The sequence below is a fragment of the Benincasa hispida genome, chromosome 1 (assembly GCF_009727055.1).
Source record: "Benincasa hispida cultivar B227 chromosome 1, ASM972705v1, whole genome shotgun sequence".
Lineage (NCBI taxonomy): Eukaryota > Viridiplantae > Streptophyta > Magnoliopsida > Cucurbitales > Cucurbitaceae > Benincasa > Benincasa hispida.
The window spans coordinates 33,743,957-33,753,058 of NC_052349.1; the positions used below are offsets into that span (position 1 = coordinate 33,743,957).

Sequence of the window (9,102 nt, forward strand, 5' to 3'; positions counted from 1 at the left end):
CAAAATAACTAAGATACCTTTTACTAAAGAATGTCACAGAGCCAAAGAAACCTTAGAACTTATACATTCGGACCTCTGTGGTCCTATGGATGTTAAGGCAAGAGGAGGGCTTGAATATTTCATTACCTTTACATATGATTATTCAAGGTACGAGTATGTTTACCTAATTCAACATAAGTCTGAAGCCCTTGAAAAGTTCAAGGAGTATAAGGTTGAAGTTGAGAATTCATCAGGTAAAACAATAAAGACACTTCGATCTGACCGAGGTAGAGAGTATATGGATTTGAAATTCTAGGATGATAGAACATGGAATTGTATTCCAACTCTTAGCACCTGGTTCACCTCGTAGAATGGTGTGTAGAGAGGAGAAATCGAATCTTGTTGGACATGGTTCGGTCTATGATGAGTTACGTTCATTTACCTAATTCATTAGAGTTTATGTAATACAGACTACAACCTATATTTTGAACTGTGTTCCATCCAAAAGTGTTTCTGAAACACCTTTTGAATTATGGAATGGTCGTAAAGGTAGTTTATGACATTTCAAGATCTAGGGTTGTCCAACACATGTGATTGAGGCTAATCCTAAGAAATTGGAACCTCGTTTAAAACTGTGCTTATTTGTAGGCTACATCAAGAGAACTAAAGGTGGTTACTTCTACAATCCTAAAGATAAAAAAGTGTTTATGCCGACAAACGCTAGATTTTTAGAAAAGGATCACATCGGGGAGCAAAAACTACATTGTAAGATAGTATTAAATGAGCTTTCCAACGAAACTACTGAACCTTCAACAAGCCAAGTACATCAACAAGAGTTGTTGATGTCAGTTCAACTAGTAGGTAACATCCACCTCAATCGTTGAAGGAACCTCGATGTAGTGGGAGGGTTGCGAACCTGCTTATTCATTATATGGGTTTAACCGAAACCCTAACTGTCATATTTGATGGCAACGTTGAGGATACATTATCCTATAAACAGGTAATGGAGGATGAAGACAGAGATGAATGGATCAAAGCTATGGATCTCGAAATGGAGTCTATGTAATTCAATTCAGTTTGGGATTTTGTAGATCAACTTGATGGGGTAAAACCTATAGGTTGCAAATGGATCTACAAGAGAAAAATGGGTGCAGATGGTAAGGTATAAATCTTGAAAGCTAGACTGGTGGTAAAGGGTTATACCCAAGTCGAGGGAGTTGACTATGGGGAGACTTTCTCACCTGTTACCATGTTAAAGTCTATTTGGATACTCCTGTACATTGTCGAATATTACGATTATGAAATTTGGTAAATGGACGTCAAGACTGTCTTTCTGAATGGAAATCTTGAGGAGATCATGTTTATGCAATAGCTAGAGGGACTCATAACCCAAGTGCAAGAGCAAAAGATTTGCCATCCTAATCGGTACATTTATCGATTGAAACAAGCTTCTCAATCTTGGAATATAAGGTTTGATACTACGGTCAAATATTATGGCTTTGATCCAAACGTTGATGAGTCTTGTGTTTACAAGAAAATCATCAACAATTCAGTAGCTTTCTTAGTGTTATATGTAGACAATATTCTACCCATTGGGAATGTTGTAGGTCTTTTGATTGATATAAAACCATGGCTAGAAGCCCAATTCCAAATGAAATATTTGGGACAGGCTCAGTTTGTTTTGAGCATTCAAATCTTTAGGGATCATAAGAACAAATTGCTAGCCTTGTCTAAGGCTTCGTATATTGATAAGATATTTATCAAGTATTCAATGCCGAACTCCAAGAGAGGCTTGCTACCTTTCAGGCACGAAGTTATCTTGTCTAAGGAACAGTGTCTTAAGACACCTCAAGAAGTTGAAGAGATGAGATGGATCCCTTATGCATCGGCTATTGGCAGCCTGATGTATGCAATGTTATGTACTAAACTGACATTTGCTTCGCGATGTGGATAGTCAGTAGATATCAGTTTAATCCAAGATTAGATCACTGAACAACCGTTAAAATGATCCTCAAGTATCTTAGGAGAACGATGAACTACATGTTTGTGTATGGGTCAAGGATTTGATCCTACACTAACGGATTGTCAATCGTTGACTCCAACCATGGAGGCAAAATATGTAACGACTTGTGAAGCTGCCAAGGAGACTATATGGCTCAGGAAATTCTTGACTAATCCGGAAGTTGTTCCAGACATGTCAAAGCCTGTCACTCTTTATTGTGATAATAGTGGTGCTGTGGCTAATTCCAAGGAGCCTAGGAGCAACAAGCGTGGAAAGCATATTGAGCACAAATATCACCTAATTCGAGAGATTATGCATCGAGGGGGCGTGATCGTCATGAATATCATTTTGGAGAACAACGTTGCTAATCCGTTTCAAATGCCCTTATGTCCTAGTTTCTTGTTTTTGTGTACTATTGTACTAGTTTGACCTTTATTAATAGCTTTAGGACAAGTGAGAGATTGTTGGGATTGATGCTCTAAATCTTGCGGTCTTGTAGTTTGTAATTGTATTTATACAAACAATTTATTTATCTAATAAAATAAGAGATATTTTATTTGACATTTAGTTCCATTAATCCAAAAACCAATAAACTAGGATCCAAGGTTATCTTCTGTAACTTAAACATGTATGTGGAGATATACAAGTGGATCATGTTTAAGTGATAACTTAAACAGTATGTAGTAGATGGATAAGGTTGGTTACCTTATCCTGGTGACACTACGAATACGACCTGCTTTATAGTTGTTACAAATTGTTGTAAAGTGCTACAAATGATCTGATCCAGATCATCCTTTCGCTATCACTATACTTGATTAGTGCACATGACCAGGGTTATTCTATACAAAGAGTTTGTATAAGACCAGACCAAGAAATGAATAGTCTCTCTATATAACACTGTTACTAGAAGAGACTTACATTTCACTAGGATGATCATAGGTGACTTGACTTGAATCCTATGAAGAAGGTCCTTTAATCTGCATGGGTAAGAGGGACCAATTTCGTCGACTCATTATGTCTACCATTTTTGGGATTCGTCTGATTAGGGAGATGGGAACCCAGCTACACAAGAAGAAATTCACTCCTTCCCTACTGTTAGGGCAAGTAGATAAATTGTTCCCTTAAGGGCAATTTCGGGGCTTGAACCATTTGGCACCGCACCCTCTTCTTGCCTGAGAGGAGTTCGGTTATAATTGGACTATAACTAATTATTCATTAGACGGATCGGTAGTACTTAAGAAGTTAGATGTAACTATAGGGGCAAAACGATAATTTTGGCCTAATTATACTCACGAGCAATTTGTGAACGGTCAAACATTATTGATTGGTTATATCAAATGCACACAGAAATATATCTATAATGCGAAGAGTGCAGCTATGGGTCTTTAAGTAGAGTGACCAATAGTTAATAGAAGTTGATTAATTTAATTAAAGAGTTTATTTAATTTATCACGTACCATTGGAGCTTCAATCTATAGGTCCATAAGGTCCCCTCGTTAGCTCAATTGGGATTAATGAGAATAAAATTAATTTGATTTGTTAAAATTAATTGAAGGGAATTAATTATATAAGATATAATTAATATAATGTACGTGATGCATTATAATATAAAATTAATTATATGAGATATAATTAATATAATGTATCTGATGCATTATAATATAATGTTTTATTTGAGAGAAATAAATATTTGAATATGATTCAAATATTACTTATATGAATGAGACTCATATAAATATTATAGGTTAATATTAATATGAATTTGATTCATATTAAATACTATAGGTTAAATGAGAAAATAATAAACTATAGGTTATATTATATGTGATATAATATAAGCTATAGCTTATGTGTTATGTTAGATATAACATATGGTTTAACATATGATATATATATTAAATTAGTTAATATATATATATATATATAATTAAAAATATATATATATATTTTAATTAAATCAGTTATTAGGAGGGAGTTATTTGATACTTCTCCCCTCTCTCTTGTTTAACGTGGGTTGAGATAGAGGATAAAAGATCTTCTTCTTCCTATAGTTTCTCTCAAGAAGAAAACACAAGATTAACTCTCTTTGTCTTTTGCTCTTGAGAAAAACTCTCCCTTTAAAAAATTAACATACTTAAGCCCACACATCTCTCAATCCATTTTTTTCTTGATGAATAACGAGCACTCCTCGTTGTAGTATTTAGATTTTGAGTTTTTCGTTGTTGTGCTCATGAGTTCGAAAGAGTTCGAGTTGTTCGTGACTTGGAGGGGAACGTGAAGATTCTTGGTCTTGAAGGGTAAGTACTCGTAATCCCTTCCTCTCTAAATTTCTGAGAATTGCATGCTTAATTAGATTTGTGAATCCTAGTTTCTGTCCTCTGTTTATGATAAATGTTTTGTAAAATAAATTTAGGACTCGATCCTTCCATTGCAGGTAGTCACCTACTCCTTTCAATATTAACCCCATCAATTAACAGATTTACCAAGAGAGATTTAATATCTCGCGGTCCAATCTTATACAAATTCTTTGTATAGGATACCTCCACTCACATATCTCCAGATGAACGGTTTGGATCAAATCATTTGTAACTATTTAGTGGGTTGTATCCATAGTGTCACGTGGATAAGACACTCAACCTCATCAATATACTATAGACCTTTACGTTATTTCTGAACATGATCCACCCGTATGTTAACTACATATTGTTCAAACTACATGTAATAACCTTGAATTTTTCTGATTAATGGATAAACTAATAAATTAATTAATCATGAGGCTTTTGGGTACAAATCCCAACATATGGTATATTGACAGTAGGGCTTCGAATCACATTGCCTTTGATCACAACACCATGTCTAACTCGTTTGAGTATGGAGGTAATGAAAGGGTATGTTGGTAATGGCAGTACGCTATTTATATCTTATATTGGTTCATGTCATATTACTACCGGTGTTGGTTTATTAAATCTTCAAATGTGTTGTGCGTTTCTGCTATTGCCAAGAATCTCATCAATGTGTCTAAACTTGTGCAAGATAACAAAGTATTATTTGAATTTCACTCTGGTTGTTGTCTTGTTAAGGATATCAGCATGGGCCAAGTAGTGCTGAAGGGGGAACTTGATGATGGTTTGTACAAAGTTGAACCAACTAGAGCCATTGGTAGTGCTTCAGACTTGGAGAATACCAGTTTGAAGTCGGACGGGAAAATAATGGCATGCTGTACAGTAATTAAAAAGGTAATGTTAATGCAAATATGTTTTGCATCGAAGGCTTGGGCATTCTTCTTTAAAAATTTTGAATGATTTAATAAGACTGCTTAATCTACCAGTGAAAACAAATGAAGAGGTTAATTTTTGTGAAGCTTGTAAGTTCGGAAAGTCTCATGCTCTTCCCTTTTCTTTATCATTATTCCATGCTCGCTCTCCTTTCGAATTAATTCATCTTGATCTATGGTACCATACTTATATAGTGTCTACATGCTTATCCACTCAAGTTAAAAAGTGATATGGTGTCTGCCTTTAGTCATATCAATACCTTAGTTAAAAACAATTTGGAGTGCACATTAAGGTCTTACAACCCGCTAATACAGGAGAGTACGTTAAAGTTTGTAAGTTGTGCCAGTTGAAAATTCAGTATCGACTTTCTTGCCCGTATACATCAACACAAAACAGCATAAATGAACGAAAGCACAAACTTATTGTAGGCATCAATGTCGTTATACTTCTTGTACCTCCACGTTTCTTATAAATGGGCTGTTCTTAAGGGAAATTCTCCTATGGAAGTATTGATCAAACGAACATTTAATGTTGGAGGCTTGGGAATATTTGGGTGTTTTTGCTACCTGTGTTCGAGGCCATACAATTCCATCAAGTTTCAATTTCGGTAGGAGAGATGTGTCTATTCGGGGCCTAGCACGGCTCACAAATGGCATAAATGTTTGAATCAAAATGGAAGAATTGTTAGGCTTTGGGTCCAGCACGCTGCCCAGCCCACCTCGGGAGCAGGCATCACCATCCTCATCTTCAACCGGCCAAAATAATCCTTCATCGGCGGTCTCAGCCTCACCTCACCTGTCCGCCCGCCCATTACCTCCCCTACAAAATCCCACTTACGATCCACCTCCATCAAGCCCAAACCCAGCACACCTTTTAGGTGATGAAAAATGGTAATTAACAAAACTTATTTTGAATTTTTAAAACTATTAAAATTTTGTTTTTGAATTAAATTAAAGGAAAAATATTTCAAGTGTAAGAAATTTTATTTGTAACTAACAATTAATTATTTATTAGCTATTTATAATTAATCTTTAATGACATGTTTTGTAAATTAGTAAATTTAAGAAGGGAAAAATTATCTAAAAAAGTTTTTCTAACCTTTTCACTCTTTTTTTTTTTTTTTTTTTTTTTTTTTTTGTTATTAGATTATAGATTATATATATAGGTGGAGAAAGAAAAGTTCACAAAGCAAGGAAAATTATTAATCAACCAACATAATTTTGGAAATTATTGAAATTAAAAAAATGGGAAGAGTTGGGAAAAAAAAAGTGGTGAAAAAGGAAAAGGACATCATTAGATGAGTGTATCGAAAAAAATGAAGAGAATGTAAACCCATCTTGTGGTCCATGAAAAATCTAATAATTAAATTTGGAGATCACTAGTTGTATTCTACTATTTCTATCCATATACTTAAAAGAATAAAAAATGTGTTGCAAATTTGCAATACTATCATTTTCAAATATAATAATCTTGAGGATATGGTCGAAATGTAATAATCTTGGGGATATGGTCGATATTTTTTAATGTCGATGTTTCAATTTTTTCACTCATACAATTATTTAACTAAAAGAATATATATTTTCATTTTTTTTTGAAATACATATAATTTAATAGTTAAGATACTAATTATCATGTAAATAATATTGATGGTTCGTTCTCCACTACGAAATTATCGGAAAAAAACTAAAGTCTCTATCTATCTTGTGTATTTATTGTTATTGTAACCAATCCTTTTGAGTTCTAACAAACATTTAGAGGTGGAGATTAGTACTATTTTCTTTACTTTTTAGTCTAAATTATCTAAAAATATTTCTATTTGTATTATTTCAAAGGAAAAAAAAAACAGAAAAGAAAAAAAGGTTTCAATTTGCAATACTATCATTTTTAAGATACTAATGTCATTTGGTTTAGAGATAGAACCTTATATTTTTTTCAATAAAGCTTCAAATGGACATTCGAGTAAAAAAGAAAAGGAACCTTACTAATATTTATAAGATAAACAAGATATTTCTCTGATCGTGAATTGGTTTTGAAATAAAACCACAAAATTTGGAGTTCGATCTAATAATGATGAATCTAAAGAAACACCATCTTGAAGAGCATTGAAATTTTCACATTAAAAAAATTACTATAAAAATTTTAACGTGTTCCAATTTTTTTTTCCAATATATACATAATTTCATCGGCATAGGTTTGTTTTCCGCTACAAAAAATTCATTCGTCAGCCAAAGTGGAGCAACCCATGGAGTTTCTTTCTGCAGATCTATGCTGACGTAATAATGTGTCTACCAAAATGTTTATTTTTTTTTAAAAAAAATCCACTTCTCTTCTCCTCCTCCTTGGTCGCCAGCGCCAGTTACGACCGCGGGTAAGTGTTTCAACGGTGTTTTTTTCTAATTTTTTTTTTAAACCTTATTCCTTACATCTACTTTGCGAGTTGATTTAGTGATGATAAATCAAATAAATAGTTTCTTTTTATGAAGTTGGTGGAGTGTTGTTTATATTCTCTTTTTTATGACATTTGTATCAGATTCGAAGTATTTTTTCTTCTTTATTAAGAATTAATGCAAATTTAGTCTTTTTCTTTAATTGAAGTTAATGAGTTTTTTAGGGTAATACGTTGGGCTGTGTTGAAGTATTTGGTGGGCTCATGAAGATTATACCGAGGCCCAAACTAGAAATCTTGTTCAACTCAAACCAGCTGAAGGAAAACTTCTCTCTGAATACCGTGTGCTGAAAGCACAATCCGTGTGAAGGCTTGATCTGATTTTACATGTTAATGGCTAGGATTAGATCTAGGCACTCACACAATAAGATTGCTTTGAATGACTATCTTTCATTTTTCTTTCTTTCAGATCAGAGAGCTCAAGAGAGAAAAGAGAAAAGAGGGAAAATGCTGCTTGTTTAGCTCGAGGAAAAAAACTGGGAAAAAGATGATGATTCAGTAAGCAAGAAGTGCAAAAGAAGAAGAAGAAGAATACCAATCTTTTAACGTAGTTCGGGAACAACAAAGCCTACATCCACGAAGGAGCTGATTTGTTATTCAGTCTTGGAGAGATTTTTTGGAATTACAGATAAGTTGGCAGGAAGAACTTTTTATTTTCACAGTGCTTTACAAAGTAGTTATAACATACTTGTAAAGTTTAATTTCAACAAGTTCTCCTTGACATAATACTTTCTAAATAGATGGATAGTGGTCTAATGGTTTAGTAGGATTGGTGGAGAAAAATTTTAAGTTTAGTGGTAGAATTTTAAGGTCAGTGGATTAGTGGGATTGGGGAGAAAAATTTTAAGTTTAGTGGTAGAATTTTAAGGTTAGTGGATTAGTGGTCAGTTTCTTATTTGCCGATAAATCGTTTTAATTTTTCCACCTCAATGAATATTAAACTCAATCGAAGCACTCGATCGTTTGTGCAATATTTATCTCTCATTTCTAACTTTTGTTCTCTTCATTTGTTGTTTTTCCTTACACTTTTGTGCTAGTTGTTCCATTCTTATGTGATTTATGTTGAGAATTAAAGTGACTCTTAAAAAACTATTTAGGATATTTTAAGAGTCAAGTGTCATTTAGACACTTTTTAGGAGGTTTTTAGTTTCGTTTTCAAAGTCTCAAGTGAAACTTGAGAATTTTAACTATCATTATTTTCTAAGATAGTTAAGTTAAATAGATAATTTACTACTAGAATTGATTTTGAGATGATTCATCATGTTATATAAAGCTCTTGAATCAAACAACTTGCATTAATAATTAGGCAAATTAATAAGAAAATTGACAAGAAATAAGAAAAAAAAAAAAAAAAAGTCACATTTAAAAATCATTGCATTGTTTAGTTTTAGTATTTAAAA

General features: G+C 33.3%; 1 long non-coding RNA gene across 1 annotated transcript; it reads left to right on the forward strand.

Annotated features, from left to right (window-relative positions):
• The first annotated feature begins 7,102 nt into the window (after positions 1-7,102).
• Positions 7,103-8,675, forward strand: LOC120090049. The gene is made up of 2 exons (XR_005485387.1): positions 7,103-7,624; positions 7,868-8,675. It is a non-coding gene; the product is annotated as an uncharacterized LOC120090049 (long non-coding RNA).
• The last annotated feature ends 427 nt before the right edge of the window (positions 8,676-9,102 follow it).